This window comes from Pogona vitticeps, chromosome 1 (genome assembly GCF_051106095.1).
Source record: "Pogona vitticeps strain Pit_001003342236 chromosome 1, PviZW2.1, whole genome shotgun sequence".
Taxonomy (NCBI): domain Eukaryota; kingdom Metazoa; phylum Chordata; class Lepidosauria; order Squamata; family Agamidae; genus Pogona; species Pogona vitticeps.
Genome location: NC_135783.1, coordinates 96745705 through 96766523, shown reverse-complemented (window position 1 = coordinate 96766523; position 20819 = coordinate 96745705). Strand labels below are relative to the sequence as shown.

The window sequence follows — 20819 nt, the reverse complement described above, 5'->3', positions numbered from 1 at the left end:
GTCTCTGTGGCCGGCATCTTCAGAGGACAGCACTCTGTGCTCTGGTGTAGTTGACTTGGTAGTGTGAGTATTTATGGCTGTGAGATAGGCTTTTGTCTTTTTCTGTAGATGGGTGATTAGTGTGTCTTGTTGTGGGTGTATTGTTGTGATAAGGAGAAGAGATTTTCTGTCACTGTGGTTGGTGGGTGTCATTAGCTGGTCTTTTGTGTGTAGTGATGCCCTTTCCTTGTGGCTGGGTAGAGTTCATTGACCTTTTTGTCAACCCAAGTTCTCTGATTTTGTCTTGGAATTCTTCTGTTTCCATGATTACTGTGGTGTTGCCTTTGTCTGCTGGCAGGATGATGATAAAGTATTTCTGCCATACATCAAAAGGGTCTCGGGCCACATGGGGAAACTTCTGAAAAAACACAAGCTATAAACAGTATTCAAGCCCACCACAAAAATACAACAAATGTTATGGTCAGCAAAGGACAGAAGGGACCCACTCACCACTGCAGGAGTATACTGGATACCTTGCAGTTGTGGCCAGGTATACATTGGAACCACAAAACACAGCATCCACACCAGAATCAAAGAACATGAGAGACACTACAGACTAAAACAACCAGAAAAATCTGCAGTAGCTGAACATGCCCTAAAACAAACTGGACATGAAATTCTATTTCAAAATCCTGAAATATTGGACAACACCAGCAATCATTACGTCAGACTGCACAGGGAAGCCATTGAAATCCACAAGCACCAGCAGAACTTCAACAAAAAAGAGGAAAGTGTGAAGCTCAACAAAACTTGGCTCCCAGCTCTCAATAATACAGCGTGCAAAAGGTCAAACTCTGGGAGGCAGTGGAAGACAGGAGGACTTGGCATGCTCTGGTCCATGGGGTCACGAAGAGTCAGACATGACTTAACGACTAAACAACAACAACAATGATATATGAACACCTTTAAATACTAGATTATATGACGAAAGATAGCTGAGGAGAAACAAACTAAGTGCACAGCCACATAACCATCTTGATTCCATACTTGGCAGTCAGTTATGAATCTCGTTATGAATACGTTAATGTCAGTGAGTGACTGAACATATTTGGGATGTTTCCCAAGGATTATACACTTATACAAAATTTGCTTGAAGCTCTGATTTCTGATTTCTGTATCTTAGTTATCACTACATTCATTTGAGCATCTATTTACAAGCTAAAAAGATGTGTTTACAAACACTGGAATGGGTCAGAGCATGAATCTTTTTAGAGAAAAGTGTGCATTAAGAGAAATCTGAAGCCACATAGACATTTTGGCAAGCTTTTGCCTTTCTGAACTTTCAGCAATTTCAAAATATTAAAAATGATCCACCTAAGTGGCTGAATCACAGCCAGAAGCAGAGCTAGTTGTGTGCTGTGACAGAGCTCTTCTCCTATGGCAGCAATTCTCCATTTTGATCCTCCTGATGCTTTGGACTTCAAATGTCAGAAGCCCCATCCAGCATAGTGATGGGCTCCAGGATTCTGAGAGGCAGAACCTAAAAGATCAAGAAAATCCAGTCACTGAGAACCGCTCCTTTATGGTTGCAACTAAGTTCTAGAAATCCCTACCTCTGGAAAGATATTTTCTTTCCCTTCCTCCTTTGATTTTCATGGTGCTTGGCTTTGAACTTTTGAAAAATATGCTGGCACGTAAGTGGAATAAGAAATTATTTGCTACTACTGTACTGCTTAGGTCTTTAGATTGGTTTTATCTGCTTTTTCTTGTCTCTCTATACTGTTTAATTTGATTACTGTATTGATGTTTCCTTTTTCCTAGATTTTATTTTATTAATGGCTGTAAGCCATTTTGAATACCAAAAGTGCAGAAAAGCAGGATATAAATATTGTTGGGTTTTGTTTTGTTTTGTTTTTTACAAAAAAGACCTAGCCCAAAATATTAAATCCAATGATTAATTGCAGAGACCAGTCATTGAGGCTTGATTTCATAATTACACAGAAACAATTAGGAAAAACAGGCTTGTTAAAACAGATCAAACACAATTAAAAACATAAGAGGAAAGAATGTGTTTCCAAAATGCTTTTCCCCCACCCCAAAATGCGTAAGTGTACTTGCTTAAGTTGCAAAGTTCTGAATTCAAGGTTTAAGGAGACAGGGAACCACCATGATCCTCAAATGCATATTACCTAGGAACAAAAACAAAACAGGACAAGACACTGGCATAATCCCTAAAGATGTATGTTGTTATGTACCCCTCATGTTGGAACTGACTTACGGTGACTCTAATAGGGCTTTTAAGGTTAGTGAGATAATTTAGGAATGGACTTATCAGTTCAGTTCCTCCACTGAGTTTCCATGGCTGAACAGGGATTCAAACCCAGGCCTCCTGAGTCTGTCACTCTACCTACTACATCACACTGGGTATCTCCCAACCCCAACCCCTTATCTGTATAGATTTTGCTCCAGGGGAAATTCAGGAAGCCATATAAGAACTCAGGGACAAATTAGATAGGATTGCAGTTTCACATTTAGCACTGGAGCAGCCTTAAGAAGTAAAATAATTTTTTCTCTCCTTCAGTGAGGTTTTGTAGTTGGCAGCAAGAGCAACTTAGCCTGCTTTTGCCATCTAGAAATAAACTACAAGCTTCATTTTCATGGCGATTGTGCAAACCCAGAGGATGCACTTCTGAAGCCATAATATTTTATCACCATCTAATCATGAAGCTGCCATCTTGTCTATTTCAGTCCTAAATCTCTATATAAATTTGAAGTGAACCAGCAACTAAGGCAGGCCCTGTCATTTGACAAAGTGGGGCAGCCACCTTTACCACTGATGTTGAATTTCATGAAAGTTAAGCACATAATTAATTAGAGTTTTACTTGTTCTTTCTTTCTTTCTTTCTTTCTTTCTTTCTTTCTTTCTTTCTTTCTTTCTTTCTTTCTTTCTTTCTTTCTTTCTTTCTTTCTTTCTTTCTTTCTTTCTTTCTTTTGGCGGGAGTGTGTTTCCAGGAAGAAGAATTGTGCTTCACAATAACACGACTGTCCTTGGGTATCATGTACCTTTATTGGGAAGAAAAGAGTCATTAGCTACTTCTCATATCTCCTCATACTCCAAAATGCCTTGAATTAGTCCTGTTATACCAGAAGTAGATGTCACAGAAGTAGACATATTTTAAATAGGGAAGAATGAATATCCTCTTTGATGACACAGACTAGTCATTGCAATATGATCCTTAAAATGGAAAGAAGCAAGGTTTGTGGAACACTGAATCCAGGTTGATTTGAAGTAACCATGCTTCAAGTGTCAAACTATTAGTTAGAATTGCAAGAATGAAAAAAGTGTTATGCAGTGATAAATCAAGACTTTATAGGGTTTTACTTCACTGCCCCAACAGCAAAAATGACTCGGAAAGCATGTTACTACATCTCTTTTTCACTGATTCATATTTCTCATAAATCTGATTTCAATCTGATTTCCTGTTTCTAGCCCTCATGGTTGTAAACAGACTTTTTGGAAAGACTATCAGCCAGCTGTAAGATGAATATTGAACTAGTATAGGATTTATCTATCCTTCCCCCACAGCTAAATTCTACAACATAAAATATTTATTTGTTTGTTTGTTTATACTCCATCTTTCTCCCCATAAGACTCACAAATACAGCATGTTCATACATGTAAAGAAGATAAACATAATTGCATAACCTGCGTATATAATATAGTGTATGAATTTGCATAATGTGTTTTGTGTTCAGAATTTGAGCTTCCTGGGATTTGTTTAGGACAGGCATGTGCAGTACAATCCTACAGATATCTACTCAGAAGTAAATTGCACTAAATTCAGTGTATCTTACTCTCATGTAAGAATTTATAGGTCTGCAGCTGTACAGTAGTATGGTCAAAGCAAAAGAAATAAAGGGTTCCTGATTAGCTTTTTAAAAAATAAAAATAAAAAATATCTATATCATTTTTGGAGTTTTGAGAACAAAGATACGTCTTGTCCATGCATGTAAATGGAGCCTGATCTGTCATTCTTAATGTTCTCAAAGCTTTCAAAGGATAGGTGCAGTGAATACAGAATCAGGGCAAGACTCTGGAATATCTTGATTCAATATTCCACTGTCTACACAGTGTTACCCTTCCTTTTCCCGTCCTCCTAGAGGAAAAGTAGTTTAGATACCAAAGGGATGTATGGATTGTGAAAGGGTAGATCCTTGTCTTCTACTGAATTTCAAGAAGAGACATCAGATTCTCAAGTGCCTAGGTTGCTTTGAGATGGCTTGTTTAATAGGCAAAAGGATAAGAAAAATACTTTCCTGAAGGACATCATGTTACAAACAGAAACGCTATAAACATTCGACACGGTTCTCTGAGCTGAAAGCCTGTGTTTAGAAACAAATAAAAACAGCCTAAAATGGGTAGGTGAGGATGGTGGGGTGAGGTAAAAATTCCGACACATGATATTCTCAGCGCAAGGTGTTTTTAACATGGGAAAAACCCAATGAAAACAGAACAACAAAGACAAATAAATGAAAACAACAAAATCAGCATGTTCATCAATGCAGTTTTTGAAAACAAGTCTCTGAGCTTCAAGTTAAGTGTCTCTGTAGGTGCATTTGTGTAGATGTTTAGATCGCACATGCTTGTTTTCCCAGCTCTATAGCCAGAAAAGTGGAGTTCAGAAAAGGAGAAAAACAAATGGGTTTGGCCTATGATAACTGTGCTATCAAGCTCTCAAGCTTCCTAAGGCTAAGAAAGGCAGGACCAGCAACAGCTAGTTTCCCCTCCAGATTCCAGGTTCAATAAAGATTACATCATGGAGAAGCTATGCCATGTAGCCTGAGAATCAAAGCCATCACAATTGGTGGCTGTTTAACTGTAATGTCACTGAAACACATACTTCCAACTCTTGTCCTGCCTCCACCCCTTGCTTCCCTTTCTCCTCACTTAGTTCACCACATTCAGCCCCTCCTCTCTGCTTTTGGTACCATTAAGGGCAGCTTTATTGGGGAGAAGAAAATCTGATCAAAACTGTCGGCCGCCAACTGCCGATTTTCAATGGATTCAATAAAGGCCACCTTAATGATTTCCCTAATTAATGGATGACATCTTTGGCTGGAGGAGAGGCGATGTATTCTACTCTGCCTTAGTCTTTGTTAGCCTTCTAATTAACTTTCGTAGGTCACCCAGGTCTCCCAAACCTAAAAGTGAAGAGGGCCATTGTGCTAGGAGCAGTAAACTTACTTTTTTCTGCCTGGGTACTTAAAAGTGTGGTGCTGGGGGGATGATTACAGGCAGAGAGAAATAACTCCATTTAAAGTCTTTGTGAGTACAGAGAATACATAGGTCCTTTTCTTAGAAAATAATTGAAACACCTTTTTACACCAATATTTCCATGCATAATAAAACAAGTTAGCAAAGTCCATCTAAATCCAAATGCATTTTTCCAATTACTTTGGAAAAATGGGAACTAGTCAGTCAATGAAAGAGTTTTAATTTAGTGAACAGAATGCTATTATCAATTCTTCAACAGTTACAGTGTTTGAATATTAACCATGCACACTATGCACATTCCCCAGCACATAGAACAGATAGAATTCAAACTTTATGAAACATCACAGTGGAACTGAGCTAGAAAGTTTAATTTGGCCTGCTGCTTTTGGTGCAATTTCAACTGATAATTCTGCACAATACTTTTTAATTGCATTTTGCTTATATGCACCATTCACTGGTATCTTTTCAAACAATAGTGTAAATCATTAAGTCGTTTAATAAATTCCTGATAGGATTTCCTGGCATTAAATGACTATTCAAGTACATATTTGATGAACCATTTAACCTGGAATATCCTCCAAGTGCTTGTCGTATCAAATAACAGTACTGTATTTAATTATTGTGTTTGATCCATCATTGGGTTCATGGAATCAGTCAGGTTTAGTGATTTGATTATTGGACCAGAATTGGTTCACCTGTGACATGGCCTGAAGCCAGTCAGTCTCTTTCCGTCTAACATACCCTTCACGAAGTGTTGCCAGATAAAATAATGGAGAGGGTGAGAACCTTGTATGACAGTCCAGGCTACTTGGAAGAGGGGGTGTTAAAAAGCAAGATGATGTTGATATTGATGGTGGTGGTAGTGCCAGTTATGGTGGTGGTGGTAGCAGTGATATGATACTGTTTACATGGACTCTGTACTGATTTTGCTACACAATTATAAAATAATGGCTGGACTCCTATTAGCGTTCACATAAGTTTTGTAATTTGCCATGAGTAACTGATGAGGTGCCAGGGTGAGTGTTGATTGCACAACCGGGCACATGACAAGGTGCACTACTGAGATGCACCTTCCAACAAATGAAATAGAAAACACCATCTAAATCCAGATTAGCACAATGAGAACTTCGTCTCCTCTACTCTGTCCCCTGCCACCCCCACCCACACTGCTCCCTGAAAGATCGTTCTAGGAGGAAGCTTTAGGAGTGAACACGGTATGCCAGAGGGCTGAAGAAAGTTCATCTTCTGAATTGTTCTGGGATAGGTGGAGTGGAACTGCTCTGTTGGATACTAGCATAAATGTATAGCTTGCATTAAAGAGGGAATATGCATATGAACATTGTGTTTGGAAGCCAATTTCAAAATCTCTACTAGCAGAGGAAAAATAACAGAAGAGGTCAACAGTACAGATGAGGGATTCTGTTCCCAAGTACAGCATCTACAAAAAAGTGTTGCTGTTGTTGTTGTTGTTGTTGTTGTTGTTGTTGTTGTTGTTGTTGTTGTTGTTGTTGTTGTTGTTGTTGTTGTTTAGTCATTAAGTTCCGCCCGACTCTTCATGACCCCATGGACCAGAGCACGCCAGGCCCCCCTGTCTCCCACTGACTCCCACTGTCTCCCGGAGTCGGGTCAAATTCATGTCAGTAGCTTCGATGAAACTCATCCAACCATCTCATCCTCTGTCATCCCCTTCTCCTCTTGCCTTCACATTTTCCTAACATCAGGGTCTTTTCATGAGATGGCCAAAATATTGAAGCTTCAGCTTCGGGATCCAGTGAGCACTCAGGGTTGATTTCCTTCAGAATGGATAGGTTTGATCTCCTTGCAGTCCGGGGGACTCTTAAGAGTCTCCTCCAGCACCACAATTCAAAAGCATCAATTTTCCAGTGGTCAGCCTTCTTTATGGTCCAGCTCTCACTTCCATACATCACTACAGGAAAAACTATAGCTTTGACCATGCGGACCTTTGTCGGCAAGGTGATAGCTCCGCTTTTTAAGATGTTGTCTAGGTTTGTCATTGCTTTCCTCCCAAGAAGCAAGCATCTTTTAATTTCATGGCTGCTATCACCATCTGCAGTGATCATGGAGCCCAGGAAGTAAAATCTGTCATTACCTCCATATCTTTCCGTTCTATTTGCCAGGAGGTGATGGGACCAGTGGCCATGATCTTAGTTGTTTTTTTTTATGTTTAGCTTCACACCATTTTTTGTGCTCTCCTCTTTCACCCTAATTATGAGGTTCTTTAATTCCTCCTCACTTTCTGCCATCAGAGTGGTATCATCTGCATATCTGAGGTTGTTGATATTTCTTCCAGCAATCTTGATTCTGGCTTGGGATTAATCCAGTCCTGCCTTTTGCATGATGTATTCTGCATATAAGTTAAATAAGCAGGGGGACAATATACAGCCCTGTCATACTCCTTTCCCAATTTTGAACCAATCAGTTGTTCCATATCCAGTTCTAACTGTTGCTTCCTGTTCCACATATAGATTTCTCAGGAGATAGATAAGGTGGTCAGGGACTCCCATGTCTTTAAAAACTTGCTATAGTTTGCTGTGGTCCACACAGTCAAAGGCTTTTGCGTAGTCAATGAAGCAGAAGTACATGTTCTTCTGGAACTCTCTGGCTTTTTCCATAACCCAGTGCATGTTAGCAATTTGGTCTCTAGTTCCTCAGTCCCTTCGAAATCCAGCTTGTACTTCTGGGCGTTCTCGGTCCACATACTGCTGAAGTACCCTTGAATGTTCATCATAGGGCTTCAATTCCAAAATGAAATTCCACCATGTTAGTTGCCCCTTTTTGGTCATATTCCAGTTTGTTTTCATAGCCTTCATAAATGGTGGTATCCAGAACTAGCCACATTATTCTAGGTGAGTTCTGACCAAAGCAGAATAGAATGATACTATTACTTCCCTTGATCTAGACATTCTACATCTCTTAAAGCAGCCTAGTATTACATCAGCCTTTTTTTTTCCTTCCCCACTGCACTGTTCCCTCAAGTTTAGTTTGTGGTCTACAAAGTTCCTTAGATCCTTTTCCCATTTACTATTACCAACTAGGTGTCACCCATCCTATATTTATGCATCTGATTTTTCCTGCCTAAAAGATATATATTTTTCCCTGTTCAAACTCGTTTTGTTTACTTGGGCCCACTGTTCCAATTTGTTCAGGTCAGCTTGTATCCTGATGATGCCATGATCAATATATGCACTACCATTCCTGCTTCTCATGATGTAGTGCTTCTACAACTCTGCCACAGTCTTGTGGCATTTATCTCAGCCCCAAGTAAATAACCTATAATAAGCTTCAGGATAAAGAAAAGAAGGAGAAATTTCTCCTCGGTGCTTAGTCCTGAGCCCATCATGAAGGCCAACTGAAGAGACTGAGCGGTCAAGATATCCAAAATATTTTGCTGTTGGATGCAAAGAACATAATGATAGCCCTTCCCGTCTCACATCTCAAAGTGAACTGGACTGGTAGTTTACTTTTTTCTGGGACACTGTTCATCACCACCTGAAGGCAGCAGCAGCCTAGCTTAGGAGCTGCAGAGCAGTCTGCTTCATACACAGTTCCCACCTCCAAAGTCTTGATGCCACCCTTCAGCATTCACAGCCCAAGACAACTGTTTCACTTTGCAGTGAGATACCTGTGGTCCTGCCCAATGTCCCAAGAGTATCCCCCTTTCCACCAGGTTCCATGGAACACCTTGAGAGGTGGCTCTGTGTAGGGTCTGGTACCACATCTCGAGACCACTTGTGCTGTGGTGCAGGTCATCCATTATTGACTTTTCTCCAACTGAGTGACAAATTCAGAAGGAAATGAGAACAATCCCACTGTCTCTCTGCCTCTCCTAGCCTTGTAAGTTGCTGACAACTCCCCACTTCATACCTAGTGGTGACAGTGGCTTCTCTCAGTGAAGTATCAAAAATGATTTATCGTCTGAATAATTGTTTCAAACTAAAAAGATAGTCATGAGTAGTGAATAATACTGTTCATTTTGCACATTAATTTGTAAAAATCAGCCCAATTTTTAGGAAGCTTTTCTGTCCACAGCTCATCAAACCATTAATTCATTGATTGATTCATTCATTTATTGATTCAGTGAATATGTTTGCATTCACTCCTCTTCCAGTGCTAAATGACTGTAGAAATTAATCTTATCATTTATTGGCACTATGATAACTAAATGTATTTGACAAAAGCAAAGTGAAGCCAAAGTGAACCATTCACTTTAAGGCTAAAAATGCTTTGAAAGATAAGAGAGGTTATATATTTTCATAGAACCATAGAATCATAGAAAAGTGAAGTTGGAGGGGGCCTATAAGGCCATCAAGTCCAGCCCCCTGCTCAGTGCAGGAATACAATCAAAGCATATCTGCCAGGTAATTGTCTAAGTTGTTCTTGAAGGCCTCCCAGCTGGAGCACTCACCAGCTCTTGAGGTAACTGATTCCACTGTCATACTGCTCTAATAGTTAGGAAGTTTTTCCTTATATTCAACTGAAATCTGGCTTCCTTTAACTTGAGCCCATTGTTGTGTGTCCTGCACTCTGGGATGATTGAGAACAGATCCTGCCCCTCCTCTGTATGACAGCCTTTCAAATATTTTTAAAAGTGCTATCATATCCCCCCTCAGTCTTCTTTTCTCAAAGCTAAACATGCCCAACTCTTTCAGCCAGAATTTCATACAGAAATAAAAAAGGTCAGGAGCAGATGGTCTACCACACCATCATACTAAGTGATGAAGGAAGGTTTAGACATTGATGTATTTTCTTTTATTCTCTTGTTACCAGTCAACCATTATCAGATGGCATTGGGCTTATTCCTAAAACTAACCACATTTTGACTCAACCAGAGTCTTCCTTTAAAAACAGGAAGAATCCTGAACATAAAATCCACATGTCATACTCTGCCTTTCACTTGGCACAGCCATAATCAGGGTCAGATAACTGGAGCTGCAAACTCACCCATTGCTTTTTGTTTCTAGAAGGACATGAACCTATTTGCCCTGAGCACCTCTAGCCACTCCTTCACAAGCAGAATAGATGGATGCCATGTAGAAGCAGCAGAGTCCTGACACGTTCAGGCCCAGGAGTTTCTCTCCACTCCTCTGTCCTTTCCCACAGATGCAAAGCTTATGCAGCCCAAGTTTAACAGGAAGGACAGTGAAGCCCTGGATGCCTAAATTACTTGCTGTAGATCTGTGTGTTTAGTGATCCCTTTCACATTCTTAAATTATTCATAACATCCAACTCCTTGCATCAGATGTGAACATACTTGAAAATTCCCTGTTCTCTTTTTACTGCATCCCTTTCCTCCTGCCACACAGCCACTGCCCAGAAATTCACCGGAGGTCAGCAATGGTGACAAAGTCTTACAATGGGTTAGGGATGGCTAGAGAAACAAACAGCGGCACAACCCATGTGTTCATTGGGGCTCTGGACCAATAATAAAGAGAACAACCTTGGTTTAGTGGGTAAATAAGGGCCACCATGATGCCGTCCTGCAATCACAATGTGCAAAAGTTAGCTAACTAGCCATGCTTCATATTGCACCCCATGTCTACAGAAGAATGTCCCATTTTACAGCTACACATAAGCTAATGTTTAGCTGTTCCTGGTGTTAATGACTGTTGGCTGTCACCTCAAATGATGAGCTGACTCACTGAATAAGCATCAGACTTCTCAGAATGATTCCATCCAGGCTGACCATTGGTTACCGAGAGGAGATTTGTTTGGTCCTGAATCCTGTTTTGTTTTAAAGTCTTGTCTCTTGATTTCCCTTCTGATCCTGATTGCTCTTTGGTTAAGTTTTCTTTGTTGTCTTGTCTCCTCGTTTCCCCTCTGATTCTGATTCTGTTATTCAGTACGGATTCTTAATTTCTATATCAAGGCTTACTTTACACTGTTTTTCATCACCCAGCCCAGGCTTAATACTGCTGATCCTGGTGGTTCTAGCGATACCTGCTAAACTATGATCTACCTTGCCCTTGAGCCTGTGGCATAAGCACTATCGTTCTCAACTGTGTTGGGCTAAAAGAGCTCAGAATATAATTGGCTGGCTATCTTCACACTGATGATGGTGGTGTGTAGCTTGAACAGCTATCATCAAGTTTCCTCTGGCTTTTATCTGGTGGAACATCAAAACATTTTAGACTTTGCTGCTACCTCTTATCTATATAGTCAGGAGGTGAGGCTGAGGAGCCTGATGCTGAGAGAGGCCCGGAAGGAAAAGACACTAAACCGGGCCTTCTCGGAGGTGGCTCCTCGCCTCTGGAACAACCTCCCTTCAGAGATTCATGTGGCCCCTACGCTGGGAATCTTTAAAACCCAATTAAAAACATGGTTGTACATCCAGGCCTTCCCTCTAGTCAATACCTGATTTCTTTTCTATTCCTTCTTATTTTATTCTCACTCTATTTTATTGTAACTGTATCAAATGATTAATGTTCTTGTGTTTTATTGTTTTATCCTATACTGGAAGCCGCCTAGAGTGGTCAAGTAGACCAGATAGATGGGGTATAAATCAAATCAAATAAATAAATAAATATATTTTCTCCATATTCACATAAGGAGAATGTATACTTCTTGCAGATAAGATTTCTCAGAGAAAGAAGTGGAGCTTTACTATATGAGAAAATAAAAATCAAAGCATTCAGTATTTATGGTTCATGAAAATATTTTGTTTTAAAAACAGTGTTGACTGTTTCTGAAGACCAGACTGCAAATCGCAAAGGTGTCTTTCTGAAAGCTGAGCCCACCTGTGAAGCTTTCCATACTTTCCAATACTCAAAGTGCCTTGGCTTTGTGTTCAGAGATTCTCTAGACAAAAATACAGTGGGAATTACAACTGCCCAACAGTCAGTGAGCAATGAGGATGAGGAGGATTGTAGTTTAATATTACTGTCCTACCCTCCAATCTGAAAATCTCCCTATATCTGGAGAATGGGAGAATGTAAAACAATTATAGTACAATCTGAAATAATTCAACAGAATAAAACAAAAGACGAAAATCTCCACAACTGAATAGTGAAGCAATAGTCACTGGGCCCCTAAATTAAGTGTGTGTGTGTGTGTGTGTGTGTGTGTGTGTGTGTGTGTGTGTGTGTGTGTGTGTGAGAGAGAGAGAGAGAGAGAGAGAGAGAGAGAGAGAGAGAGTAGGGACTTGTGGTAATTATATTAGCAGAGTGAGCAGGCTAGTAAGACGAATTCAGGTTCAGAGCAATCATTTAGAATGTTTACGATAAACTACAAGGAAAAACATATGTTTGTTGTTCCAGGAAATTTCTTCAGAATAAAATCTAGATCTGAGGATAGAAGCCTTTAGAGCTGGACTTCATGTCTTTAAGTGTGCTGCAGACTAACATGGAATCGGTGGCAGCTGGTGAGTCCAGTTTTAAATTTGCAGAGAATCCACTCTAGGTTTTAATTTGTACTTTATAAGAGCTGTCTAAGGTGCTGAACTAATGTGTCAGGTTCAGTCTCTTGGATCATACCTATAAAATGTAGACTACAACCAGGATTGGCTTTTCACTATCTCCAAAATTAGAGTAACCAGCTGCTATTGTAAGGAGATCTGGTTGGGAGGGGGGATTTCAAATCCTTAGCCTTTGCCATTTTGTTTTATCCTTCAACTGTTCCTGTCTCTCTCAAAGCCATTACATTCACCTCCTGCTATTTGCCATTCTTGTCTTCCCATGATGAATGTACTCCCAGTCTCTTGAACTCACTTCTGTTCCCCTCTTACACTCTCCAGTGTGGTTTCACACACTTCACTCCAACAGAGATGCTCTCACTAAAATCACTAATGACCTGCTTTCAGGCAGGTCAAACTATGTCTTTGCCAGCCTCTTTTCCCTTGATCTTTCCTCCACCTTTGATATAAATGATAAGTTCTACCTGAGGAGTGGCCTTTCACTGCTTAGCACTTGCCTTTAAAAAACGGCATCTTCACCTACCAATTATGGAGATTGAAGAATAATAATGGTAATCATAATAGTGTTGAGACAAAGTCAATAATATTAATCAGTATACTGTAGCATGCTGTTGAGGGTCCCACTCATGCACACAGATGAAAAAGTGCCACTGAGATCTCTAACCTTGAAAGGCATCTGTTGTCACATGAATTTTTTGGCCGGTGTCTTTTCTTTCATATACTGTACTTTATCCATATTTGGTTTAACTTTTATTTACTGCGCTGGTGTCTGTAGAGCAGGCACATGCAACCTTCAATTTAGGAATTATTTTCATATTACATAATGCCACTCTACCCAGCCATGAAATTTTTAATTTCTGGTATTCTTTTATCCTTCTATTTATCTCTCTTTTCAATCTATCCAAATTTATTTTAATTATTTATTGTAAATTCCAAGTAATATTAATCCCTAACTATTTCATAACTTTTCCTATTTTACTTCAAGTATTATTTTCATTTTTCTTTTCTCCTCAACCTAGTGATTTAACAATAACCATTCTGACTTTCCCCAATTTACCCTTAGCCCAGTTATACTCTCAAATTCCTTCAAATGTAGTTTAATCCTTTCTATTGTTTCTGTTGGATTTTTAACCATTAAGAATGTATTGTCAGCAAACAAATTTATTTTACCATTTTCTTTGTTGTCTATCCCTCTAATCTGTTTATCATCTCTAATTATCTGTGCCATTAATTCAATTATTATTGTAAATAATACTGGAGATAGGGGCAATCTTGTCTTGTACCTTGGCCTAGGTATATTGTCTCAGTTATTTATTTATTTATTTATTTATTTATTTATTTATTTATTTATTTATTTATTTTATTTATATCCCGCCTATCTAGTCAATAGACCACTCTATTCAATAGACCATCATTGACTATAACTCTGGCTGTATTCTGTGAATATAGTTGGTGGATTATCTGCTTAAAATTAGGTCCAAACCCTTCTACTGGATTTTCTGATTTCAAAAGACGCAAAAGCAGTGTGCAGCCATAGGTGAATGCTGGATTTTAGGAAAGCCAATTTTTATAAGCTTATGACAATGGCAAGTAAGGTCCCATGGCAGGAAAGGAGTCCAAGATCGGTAAGAGTTTCTTGAAAAGGAAATTGTAAAAGCACAATGAAAAACAATGTCAAGCATTTCCACAAAAAGGTGGAAGACAGCAAAAAAAAAAGGCCAGTGTGGCTTCACAGAAAGCTCAGAGAGGACCTGAAAACAAAAATGAATACATATAGGAAGGAATAGAAAGGCCAAGCTGCAAAGGAAGTGTTCAGACAAGTAGCAGAGAATTTCCGGGATGGCATTAGGAAGACTAAAGCTAAGAATGAGCAGAGTTTAGCAAGAGATGATAAAAGCTACCCAAAACAAAGCATTCTTCAGGTTCATGAGCAGCAAATGACAGAGAAAAGAAACAGTGGCTCGGCTACTCAGTGGAGATGGAAAAATGATAACAAAGAAACGGCAGAGGTGGTGAACTCTTATATTTTAATGTAAGCTTTCGTGGAACTTCACCCACTTCTTCAGACATGAGGTAGAGTACGGAGATCATACAGTAAAACATTTGTGTCTGGCTCTAAGGGACAGTGATGTATGGTTGCATTTCACAACCACAATGATTTATGACCTTTGTTTGGTATTCAGTTCACTTGACATCTGGGTCTATAAATATTCCAACAAGAGACACAAAACAAGGTTTAAAAAAGATGTTGTACTTTGAAGACAAACTGTAAGCGGTAACAAGATTAAAGGAAATAGCAGGGGAACAATGAGAGACTACCTTTGAGTCTTGTTTTAAAAGAAGAATCTGGTATTAGTAAAGGAAAACAACAGATAACAGCATAATTATTACATTTGCTAATGATTTAGGAGACCTTGCCTGATTTAATCCATTTATATTGGCTTCTATCCTATATATAAATTTTATCTCAGCTGTTTCCCTCTGTGTTCTTGTTCTGTAGTATTGCACAGTTGCATAGGAAATGAGGGGGTAGTCCTGTAGTTATGACAGTCTGGCTTCTCTTTTCTTTCAGACCAGAGTCTGTATTGAATTTTCCCCGTCTATCAGCTATAGTTTTACTGCCCATATTTGTTGATATGTTCTTGTTACAGTTTTGATATATTCTGCCTTGGTTGCTCTTACAACCAAATAAATTTGTATTCGCAATTGCATCTCCCTTCAGGAGGTAGGATAACTTAATTGAATTAACCTTTGTTTGTGCCTGTGACTTGGGATTATTTTATCACTGATACACAACACAATTTTAAAAGAAAGAGTATTCTCTCTAATAATAAACTGTAAGATATATATGAGTTATAGATTCTACTCTTTCTCCAGTATCCAAGGTACTTGCATTGAATTTAAGATATTTTGAAGATATTAGTCTGCAGTGCTATGTCCACTTCTCTAGATAGTAGACATATATATTAGGATTGGGAGAACCAATCCCCTACCCAAACAGCTACAAGCTGTAGCCCACCCAAGTCACTATATGACACTACAGAAGCTTAGAAAATCAAAAGGAGAAGTAAATGGATCCTACTTCTGTTGTTTTTCTTTTTGTAATGAGCGCATGTTGGTGGTGACAATTGTGTTTTGGTACAATACTTCAAAAATATTTTAGCTTAGTTTAGTTTAGTTTAGTCCAAAACAAGGTATGTGCTGGCTTATAGAAAAACCCTACTTCCTGGAGGATAGTTCTCCTTGTCACAAGAGATTTTTTTCAAGGTGGGATGGTCATAAGGATGTCCCATGGACCATGTATCACCCATCTGTAATGTATAAGATTGTACTATCAATTGAAAACGGGATGAGCACTACCCCCTAGAGTTGGACACGACTGCAGAGGTTAAAAGACACCAAAATACTCTTGAACTGGTAAATAAAAACTATACATATAGGAATTAGCAGGTGGGGGGAAGAGGGTGTGAACTTTGTTCTTGACACCTAATCTTCTCTTTTCAAGATTTTCAAAATTGTGGGCAAAGCATTCAGTCATGCAATCCACACCTGCAGTTTGATTCTAGATCAACTGGACTTCACTTCAGCATGTGTTCCACTGAAACTAAAGTGACTCCCCTTATCTCACAAATAAACAACTTTGTAGTTGGAGCAGCAGACATAAATCCAAAAGGTAATCCCAGCTAGAGTTGATCCATTGTGCCTCCTTCACAAGGGCTGGACCTAATGATCCACAAGGTCCCTTCTAGGTCTGCAATGCTAAGATGATGGCGATGATTGAATTAACTGCTTAGTAACAAGTCAACAGTTATGTGAATTATATTGTTTCAATTGGTTTATTCTGTTTAGGACTAGAAAGTAGTCTAATGGATTGCAACTACAGTGGTGCCTCACTTAGCGATGTTAATCCATTCCGGAAAAAACATCGCTAAGTGATTTAATCACTAAGCGATTTTAAAAAGCCCATAGGAATGTATTAAAATGTGTTTAATATGTTCCTATGGGCTAAAAACTTACCTTAATGTGAAATTCCTCCATAGCGGCGGCCATTTTGGGTGCCTATACAGTGAGGCAAAACAGCGGCGGCCATTTTGTTTTTGTGGCGGCCATTTTGGAACCACTGATCAGCTGTTTAAAAAAGTTTGCTTTGCCATGATTTCTCCCCCGCAATCATGGCAAAGCGAATTTTAGCCATAGAGGACATCGCTAAGCGATCGCTCCAGCGATGGCCAAAAGTCCATCACAAAGCGATTTCATCGCTCAATGGAGCGATCGCTAAGCGAGGCACCACTGTACATGTTTGACTATATTGCACTGACACAGCGATTTCCTGACACAATGTGCTTTGAGGATGAGAAAAATTGCTTTAAAAAGAGTAGTCCCAGGGCATATGTGGTCCCCGTAACCTCCTTCAAGACACTTTGTTCCATCCCAATCTTTCTAGTCTTCCCGTTCCATCTTCCAATTAATGCTAAATATTCTGCGGCTAATGAACATACTCAGTTAGAGTATGTTTACTGGCCGTACAGAATCTGGGGGAGTAACTTGTTTTTATAAATTTCTCGAGTGGGAGGGATCAAATGTCCTCCTCTAGTTCTGCAGAATCTAAGTATTTAACCTGGTTTTAGTTCCCTTCTTCATACTACAGTGTATTGAATTGTACTGTATTATGTTTTTTTATGTGCAACAGCCTGTGTGCTACGCAATAAACTTTTATGTGTGTGTTTACTGGCCACAGAGTGAGTCCTCTAAGTATAGGAAGTTCTTTAAGTATTCCTTTTCAAGATTGTATTTCTCAAAATATTGAAATTCCCTAGAGTGTACTATAAGTCAATGTAGACTTTGTTAGGATCAGTTTATTATTAAAGGAACTGATAGTCAACAAAGCCTTCACTGTCTTGTAGATCCACTTATTTAAAAAAAAAAATAACGAAAAAATTAAATACTAAACAACCCCATTTTTTTTGGATTTTAATATTTTAAGGATCTTTAAAAGCACAAGTATCAGACTAATGGATTTGGTAATTTTTCTCAAACTAAGTCATTCAAAATAGAGAGAAAACCAGTGAAAACTATTTCAGAAAATCTACTGTAGGAGTAAAAGATAAAGGTGATGGCCAGGGAAGACTGTGTTTCCTCGTCCAAAAATGCCACCAGGAAAGTGAGCCCCAGGTAACTCCAGGAATGTTTGGTTCTCTCATATGCTAAGGAGGTGGAACATGTCTATTATACGACACTAATGAAATGAGAAATCCTGCAGGCACACAGTGTGTTTTGTCCTTTCTTCTTGTGTGGTGTTAGATAGGAATCAGAGGGAGGTTTTTTGAAAAAAACAAAGTCTGAATATGATGATGAAATAAGGAATCAAGTATTATGCAATCATCATAATAACTGTAGTAATTAAGTAGTACACAAAAAATCTATTCTAAACTCTGCCTCTTGAAAAAACGGCAGGAAACCAAAATCCACAGGGAGCTGGGCACATTTGATTTCCCTTTTCTTCTCATTTGACTCCTTCTGTTTAAGGCATAAGTTTCTTCTGATCGGCACACTGCTCTGGGAGCTTTTTTTGGCAGAGGAGCACAGCAAAAAGGCAAATAATGTAAGTAATAATACTATATGAAATGATGATGAGAGTAATTGTGCTAGTTATGAGTCCCGCCCCCACATATTTCCAGCAGTTTAATCTCTGCTCTGTCATATATATTTTTTTCTAATATCCAATCATTTTCTCAGTACTGTGCATCAGTCCAAGGCAGGAATTTAAAATTCCCACTCATGTTGACTTCTGCTTCCTATTTTGTATGAACAAACTTTGCAAAAGAAAATGTCTTTGGGAGCAAGACTTACAAGGAAGAGCCAATAGAGCCAGAATAGTGGTGTCTCTTCTCTTAGGTTCTGACAGGGATGTTGCATTCTGAGATACGTGGCTTTGAAGCCCTTAGATAACAAATCTTGCAGAACACCTTTTAAAAATAATCACTTTCTCTTATCCCATGAACTTCCTTGGACCGTTGGGTCGTCTCTTAAGATACTGCTAAAAGAGGAAGAAGAAAGTGGTAGTTCTATCCAGTGCCCATAAAACACTATGGGCACCTTGTTGGAATGGTTTCCGAGTAAAGCAACAGTTCATGTTTACTAACCTCTAGGCTGTACTTACAGGCACTGAGATGGAAGAAAGTGAGCCCCACTAAACTCAGTGGGATTTAATTGCACTTGCAGAATGGTGCCGTTGGTGTACACCCGCCTCACCCCTTTTGTGCTTTTTACGTTCGCCTTAGTAGTCTCCATATAAGATGCCAGGTTTAAGGTGCACAAAAGAGAGAGAAAGATATGTGCTCACACCCAAGGGCAGAACCTGCTTTTATGCAAGCCCTCCCTCTCTCTTTCTCTCCCCCACCTCTTTCCCTCTCTTTTAACTTTTGTGTGGAGTTCTTGGAGCCCTAACTTTAAAGCATGAGAGAGACAGCTAGGGAGAGCATGACATCCTCTAATCCAACAAGTCACTTTCCCCAGCTCAAACACCGAGCAATTTCCCCCCACCACCCCTCCTCTCTCCTTTTCCCCAGCCTTATAAGAAAGAAATTGACTTTTGTTTGGAGTTTGTGAAAAGTGGGACTCGGGGCCCAGTCAATGGGGCTCCCCGCAGCGCACCCTGAGTGGAGCCATCTCGAACCAGTCAGCCACGGCACCAATTAATCCGCCCTTTGTCAGAGGCCCAGCCCCAGCAGCAGCAGCAGCAGTAGCGGCAAAGGCAACAGCAACACATTCGGCCATTGTTCAGGCCTTCAGGCAATGGGATTTATCCTTTCAAAGAGCCAGTTTTGTCCCAAAGAGTTCGAGCGGAAGTTTCTCACTGACAATTTGCCCCAAATAGATAGATTTGTCAGCAGCAACCTTTAAAAGCAAAAAAACGCCACATCACAATGATGATGATGATGATGATGATGATGATGATGATGATGATGATGATGATGATGATGAGTGTGGCTGTTGTTTTGTGGGTTTTTTTTTTTTAAAAAAAACACACATGACATACATTCCTCTCTCTCTTTCCAAGCCCAGCTTGGGCAGGTGTGGCAGCTAGGAACGCATGGCGTGAAGCAGAGGTAAAGAAGGGGTGGATGAGGCAGCTCTGTTCATCTGGAGGCAGATGTAAGCACGCCAGCTTATTTGTCCCACTGCTTTAACTTATTAAAGATGGGGGAGACAAGGCCGGACGGAGAGGCTTTTACACGTTGTTGTCATGATGCTATGCAGCAGTGCATTAGGCCAGGCAAGGTTTGGCTTCTTACCAATGCCTCTGCAGGAATTATCCCAATGGTTTCCCTAAGACCATCCCCTGCATGCAATGGTGGCATTTGCCACTATTTAGTGCAGTTGGGACAGTTTGTACAACATAAAAATGAAGGAGTTTTTTTCCCATTACAGTATACAGCAACCTAGTTCTTTTATTACCCACTCCTGAATGCGGCCGTCTGTGCATTTCCAACTGGGGTGATGAATTCAATGCAATAAGTAAAGATCAATAAAGAATTACAGTAGACTAAAAGGAGGAGCTCCACTGGCTGAGCCTTATCTCTTGAATAAGCCTACACTCAAACATACACATCTGGCAAGACTAGTCTAAACTCCAAATGTGAAACAATAGCAATCAACAGGTAGAGTATGTAAGGCCAGTTCTTATTAAGGCAGAAAAGCATTGTCTGGGCTATATGATCTCAGAACACAAGTGTTGAATATTTCTACAAAGCAAATCAAAATGCACTTACCCAGAAAATTAGATCCCAGGAGGAAGGTTTAGGCCTTGTCTTCTTCTTCCTGACTGGATAATTTTCAAAAGGAGACATTTTGATGTCCTAGGAAGAGCATGCAATCATGAGAATTTCCACTTGCTGCCAGAAGTGGTCCAGGATAGAAACAGGATTGCCCGCGTGAGAATAATTAGCGGTGGACTCTGTTTAGGGCTGAATTCTGTTTCTTTCCTTTTGGAACTGAGGATTGTAAAAGATCAATTGAAACAAGCCTCTTTTCTGTTTCCCCACCTATTGTATCATCAAAAAATGAAAGACTCAAGGAGGGCCCAACTTTGTGTTCTGCATCATACAAGGGAAGTTTTTAGTGCAAACCACAGCC

General features: G+C 39.6%; 1 long non-coding RNA gene across 1 annotated transcript; it reads right to left on the bottom strand.

Annotated features, from left to right (window-relative positions):
* Positions 1–239: 239 nt before the first annotated feature.
* LOC140707361 (uncharacterized) lies at positions 240–20567 on the bottom strand. Its single transcript, XR_012087371.2, has 2 exons — positions 20456–20567; positions 240–3042 (listed from the first exon to the last, which is right to left on the bottom strand). It is a non-coding gene; the product is annotated as an uncharacterized LOC140707361 (long non-coding RNA).
* Positions 20568–20819: the final 252 nt, after the last annotated feature.